Source organism: Pholcus phalangioides, unplaced genomic scaffold (assembly GCF_987345545.1).
Source record: "Pholcus phalangioides strain wild (caught in Gottingen) unplaced genomic scaffold, Ppha-v1.0 ptg000015l_1, whole genome shotgun sequence".
Lineage (NCBI taxonomy): Eukaryota > Metazoa > Arthropoda > Arachnida > Araneae > Pholcidae > Pholcus > Pholcus phalangioides.
Genome location: NW_028301608.1, coordinates 61,172,831 through 61,179,356, shown reverse-complemented (window position 1 = coordinate 61,179,356; position 6,526 = coordinate 61,172,831).

The following is a 6,526-nucleotide window of genomic DNA, read 5'->3' as shown; positions in this document are numbered from 1 at the left end:
TAAAAAGACAAAAATTCATATTTTATTCCAAAATTACATTTCTTTCATCTAAATACTTTAATTTTCATCCGCGTTCTTTGGTATTTATTTATCCAACCAATCGATTCATTTATTTCGTTTTCATCAGTCCTGATTCTGAATTTCCTAATCCTGTATCAGGATTAAAGGAACTTTTTTTTTTGCTGGGGGTTTTTTATGTTTAACATCTAGAATAAAAGTTCTGCTTTTGGCAGCCTTCATATTAATATACAATAATTATTTACTCATTATAAAGTGTTATGCTTGAAGTAATCGTCATCTAGGGATGCCAAATCGCTTCCACAAACCACCAACTACCTTCCACAACACGTCAAGAGTTTCAACAGAGAACTCGTATCATTTTTAAATATTTTTTGAATGAGAACGTGAGAGGCTTGTAACCCATTATAGGCGTATAAAATAGAAATGCATCAATTTCATGAAAAGAACGTGATCCACGATAGAAACTTAAGAAAACCTGAAAAATTATATTATTAGCAATTAAAATATTCAAACATTAATGAAACATAAAACTTAGATCTTTTATCCAAATTCTCTAATCTTCATCAATGCCTTTTTCATTTATTCAACTTATCGATCATTTATTTCGTTATCCAACTTATTTCGTTTTCCGTCCTGATTGATTATGTACCAGGATTGAAGAAGCTGGTTTTTTTTTGTGGAGGCATTTTTTTTTCTAAAATAATAAATAAATGTTCTGATTTTTAATAACCTTTATAATAGTGATATCGTAATGGTATATAATAATTATTCACTCATAATTAAGCAATATGCTATATGTATATTAGTCTATTACACACACACAAACACGCACACACACAGACGCATGAAATAGAAACGAATGACTTTTGTGAAAAGAACGTGATTTATGATAGAAATATAAAATTTAAAAAAAAAATAGTTTCAAATATAATTTAAAACTTAAAATAATATTTAAACATGTTATGTTTTTTAAACAAATAGAACCAAAATTCTTTTATCAAAATACTTTACTGTTCATCAGTGCCTTTTGGTATTTATTTATCTAACTAATCAATTCATTTATTTGGTTTTCCATCCTGATTGATTATTATGTGCCAGGATTGAGAAGATGGTTTTTTTGTTCTTTTTTTTTTATTTAAGGTTTTTTTCTTTCTTTCTTTAGCAACTAGAATAAAAGCTCTGCTTTTGACAACCTAATTTCTCCCAACTAGTTCTATTATGCATTAGTATATAAACACAAACATACATGATTGTATTCCTTTCTCTCTCTCCCTGCAATTTTTTTGGTTAAAGGCGAAATTGCTGTCTTCGTGGTCGTTGTCGTGGACGAGCGCATGTTCTTCCAGAGATGAAACACATTCGTTAATTAAAGAGCGACGCAAAAACTGACTTCTTTTTTTTTTTTTTGGTTTTCCTCATCCTTCTTTTAGTTTTTGGTTGGGATTTTTCTTTTCTTTTCCAGTTACCATATCTTCCAATAAAAAAAACTTCGTGTTTCAGTTTTTTTTTTTCTATTGTTATCATTTTATTTTATTTTTTTGTTTTCTTCTTGTGTGTTTTCCCCCCTTATTTGACTTTGTTCACTGTCCATCCCATCCTCCTTATATGTGTGTGTGCCACGCTCATACCATGAGCATTGCCTTACCTCCGTCTACTATACCTCCTTTACCCGCAGAGGTTTTTGTACACAAACACTCCATTCTACTCTTCAAATATTTATCCCAGTAACAACTCGCGGGGCAGTTTTTCCTCGCGTTTAGTTTGGGCGAAATGGCAATGCACTGAAAATCGGAAGGTAATCAAGAATTGATAAACTAAGGAAAATGGTGCGCGCAGGATAGAGATGGAAAGAGATGGTCGTGGGGTAGATGGGTTCGTTGGTTTTTACTATCCTATTTATTTCTTGATTTTTTTTTTCTTTTCTTTTCTTTTTTTTTTTTTTTTGTAAAAACGAGCTCTGATTCGCTGGAGGTCTCAAAACGGTTCGTTTTCCAGACGTAAATGAGCACAAAGAATGAACGAAACTAAAGTTATGTATTACTCTTTTATCTTCCTTGATTCGTTTTTTGTAGTCCTCTCGGGGATTGTGATCCTGGGGATTTCGTAAGTCTTCTAAAAACTTCGAAGGCCTTTCGGTCGTTTTCCTGAGTTACGTTTATTGAGTTTTAAGGCCACAGCTGAAACCAAACCCCGTGTAAACCTCTATTTTCCCCCCACTACAACAAACTGTTTAAAGATGCAATCATTGCGTATCCGTGAATTTTTTAAATCTCCTTTTATTTCCCTACTTCTATTCTTTTCTTCTTCTAAAGAGATTTTCGTGAGTGAATCGTTTTTATACAGAATTCTTCAGAAAACAAAATACAGTAAACTTTCCTAAGCATATGCGTATTTGTTGTTCCGAACGTTGTTATAATAATGATGGAAATATACTTCATTTGATTTGCTATTGCAGCAAATGCTACTACAGCTGTAGTCTCGCTTATCCGACATAAACGGGCCTGCAGAACGTCGGATAAGCGGAAAAGTCGAATAATAGGGAGGTGATAAGAAAACGCCTACTAAACATCAAACTATGTTATAATTTTACGCATTACGAACCTAATAATCATGTTTCACAACAAAACAACAGAAAAGTTCAGTCCTGTGATGATTTAAATATACATATTTTGATCGTAGTCTGCTTTCTTGACGAGTGTCGTTTATTCCCTGAAAAGTCTCGCCATCTTTGCAGCATTATTATGTCGATTCCTGTAGCTTCTTTTTGTTGCTCAATGTATTTGATTGCAGTTTCTAGAGCCTTTTCTCTGTCCTTTTGTGAAATTCTGAGAGGCTCAACAGTTGATGCTTGATCTTGATCTTCAATTCCGTTGTCATTGCAATTGACAAGAGTGAGAATTTCTTCACGAGTTGCTTAATACTGATCACCATCCTTCAGCGTAGTGTAGAGGAGTGCGCCACTGTGCAGACGGGGTAACTAATTAGCTACGGTATAGTCGAAAGCAACAAAAAATAGACTACGCTCACGCTCGCAACTTGCAGTTCTTGTCGATAAATGCGGTTTTTTTTTTTGTTGTTGTTGCGGTGTTGACGTCGGATAATACGGAATGTCGGACAAGCAAAGAGCGGATAAACGAGACTGTATTGTACATTACAGTTTGAAAGGATAAAATATTTATATAATTTTACTTTATTGAATTGGTAGAGGCCATGTGTAAAACGAATGTTGTGATTGCGAGTATTGTTTTAGATCAGTATGGACCAACCTTTTCCAAACCCATGCAATTATCATAACCACAAATGTTTCACGTGCCACTCACTAATGTGAAACGTTTGACGCGCGTAACACGCATTTTTTATTATTTCTCTCATTTCGGGTCACGAGACATCCCGTTGTTTCTCTCATTTAGAGTCCCCCTAGTGACCGAAAAAATAGAACGAGTATTGAAAAGATTTAATTTATATTTGCAAATTTGAATTATTTTTCTTCCACCTTTGAAAATCGACTCGTACTTTTAGGATACTATCGTATTGACATCAAAAGGAAAATCTTGAGTTAAAACCAAAATTTATTTCTTACAGATGGGAAAAGTGTAGAAAAAGTTTTCGATCTCCAGATATTTTTTCAAAAATTCGAGACATTTTTGTTGAAAATCTTGCGAACATACGAAGTATTAAGTATCACACTTAATACTATGACATACCACTCCTCCCCACCCCCACACAAGTAGCATACATGCTGCAGGGTCGACCACATTAGTGAAAAAAGCATAAAATTTTTTGAAGATTTTAATACAGAAAAAAGGGAAGAATATTTCATTTCAAAACAATCATGATGGAAAAAACTATTTTTAAAAAAGTCGGTGGATACAAAAATTTAATATTAGAAGATAATTGTACTTTAGAATTTAGAAGATGATGTACTAGTTATATGTACTGCACTTGGTGGGCGGGGAACAACATTTTTACTCAATAACAAGAAATGTGATGCAATTATGAAACAGCAGTAACCTTTTCAGATTGATCAATCCCTAAAAATTAGATTGCAGAAATGCTTCTAATCCTGCTTATAGTCAATATCGTTCATTTTCTTCGTTAGAAATACTCAATAATAAATTAACCCTTTCAAGCAACCGGGTCAAAAAATTATATGCCGAGGCCCTACTCGCGGTATTTAAGTTTTAAAGAAATCGAACTTTGTCCAGTACCGCTGATTTTTATCATAATAAATGTTTTTTGTGAAATCACTGGTACCTCGGCTAGTGAATTTTTCGGCTGATGAAGGTTTTTTTCGTGATTTTTCTGCGTCGGCTATCAAACATTTTCGTTGATATGAATGCATGCGCTAACATAAAATAGCAGTGTCATGAGTTGAATTTTCACTTCTCTCAATCATCATCAAAAATACTGTCACTAGAGCCAATACCTTCTAAAGCTTGCTCTAGAACATAGTTTCCCAACCTTTTTTGCCCCATCGCCCCCTTCTTCAGAAATTTTCTTCTCCCATCGCCCCCCAACGCAATCTAACCCATAGGATCCTATGTTATACCGTGACCTTCGAAAGTAATACGTGTCACTCACGTAGGTCAAGGTTATACCCGTAGCTTCTACCGCCCCCCCTGGAACATCCCACCACCCCCCAGGGGGCGTTAACGCCCCCCGTTGGGAATCACTGCTCTAGAAGGTGTTGCTAGAGCCCGATTTACTCACACTTCTCTTTCTGAAATTCTTTGAGCCATTTCATGTAAAACGAAATGCATTAAAAAAAGGGGGAGTCTATGTTTTCAGAGCATGCGTTCTTTCAGTGCAAGATTCTTAGTATCAAGCTGAACAGTGTGGACATTCTAGGAAATTGTATTTTCCATCTGTATATATCAAACACAGAAATGAGCTGTCTAAATCACAAATGGATGGGAACACCCATCTATATATTCTAGAAACCTTGGGGAACACCTATGAATTCGATTGGGTTATGGCAATACGAGCTTTAATAGACCAAAGTTGGTGGTGGTTGTATGCAGGGCCGTAACTAGAGGGGGCAGGGGGGGGGGGGGGGGGTTATAATCAAAATCCTAGTTACGACCCTGGTTGTGCACATATTGGAAAATAAAAATATCTTCAGCATCTCTCATCTTTCTGTAAATTCTCATTTATCCTATTCTGAAGCTGTTCATTTCAGCCTTCGATCAGTTTTTATCTTTTTTATAGCATTCTTTGATATTTCAAAAACTTTCCTTTAAATTTTGGGCAGAAGCTGGAACGAATCAAACGGTTTCTGTAGAAACATATGGAAAAATCACGTTTCGGCTAACGAATGCGATTTCGGAACGAATCACCATCGTTAGCCGAGGTATCGCTGAAAAGTATTGCGAAATCCACGAAAAGCATGTTTCGTCGTCAAACATTTTCATTCTCAAGTATTTCTTCGTAGCGCCATCTATCGTTTGAAAACGTAAATATATTCTGATCTGTGATAAGAAATTTTTGATTCAGATTCAGAAACGAAATCGATGATAAATAGAAAATAAATCTTTCGACACGAGTAAAAAGTATTTATGAATGAATGGTATCCCCCCCCCCCTTCTCCCAGTTCAATTGGTGGATGTTGCGTGTATCGATTCGGGGAGGGAGGAATAGTAATAAAAGAAGAGAGCGTCCATTTTTCAACGAGCGTCCACATTTCCCATTCTATTGCCGTTTGCTTTAGGAACATTATTTTGACGATTCGTGTCTCGTTTGTGAGTATTGTGTGACACAAAAGAAAGAAAAGCACTCGCGAAAAGTCCTATTCAATGATAGGAAAGAAAAATTTCACACACAAAAAGGTCCCATTTCGGTACCCACTTCGCAGCGGGGAGCAATTGCGCGTGGAGCTGGGCAATATTAGAAATATATTATTGCTTATGATTCCTTTCATCGCGACGTGATGTCTGTCGGCAGTCCATCGCTCTTTTTAAGGTCCAAATAGGAAGGAGACGATAACGCCACAGGAAAAAATAGCGATTGCAGCTGGTCGTTGTCTGAAGTGGGAACTTCGTTTTTCGGGCGACACGTGGAAGAAAATAGAGCAACTTAAAAAAAATATGATTGGAGAATCTTTCTTGGGAAATTAGCACGAAAAATTTTCAAGCAGAAAAAACGAGCACTCATTTCAACTTTCTGCTTCACTTCGGAAGAAGGATCGCGTTGCAAATCTTGTGACACTACCAATCGTTCATAGGCGGAGAAGATAGACTTGAAAGTCTGAGGGGGGGGGGCATGGTCATTATTGCTGAGGGGCACGATGATGATATGATGTCAATTCATATATACATATATACATTAGATCAATCGACTCCATCTTCGACGCTGGGGGGGGGGGAAGCAATGCCCCTTCACGCACCGGTATTTCCGCCCATGCAATCGTTCCATTTTTGTGTGTCTGAAGATTTCAGTTTAAAACTTTTATTTCCCGTTTTTTTCAGGTCAAACGAATTTCAGTGTACCCGTACAGGGTAGAGGGTGC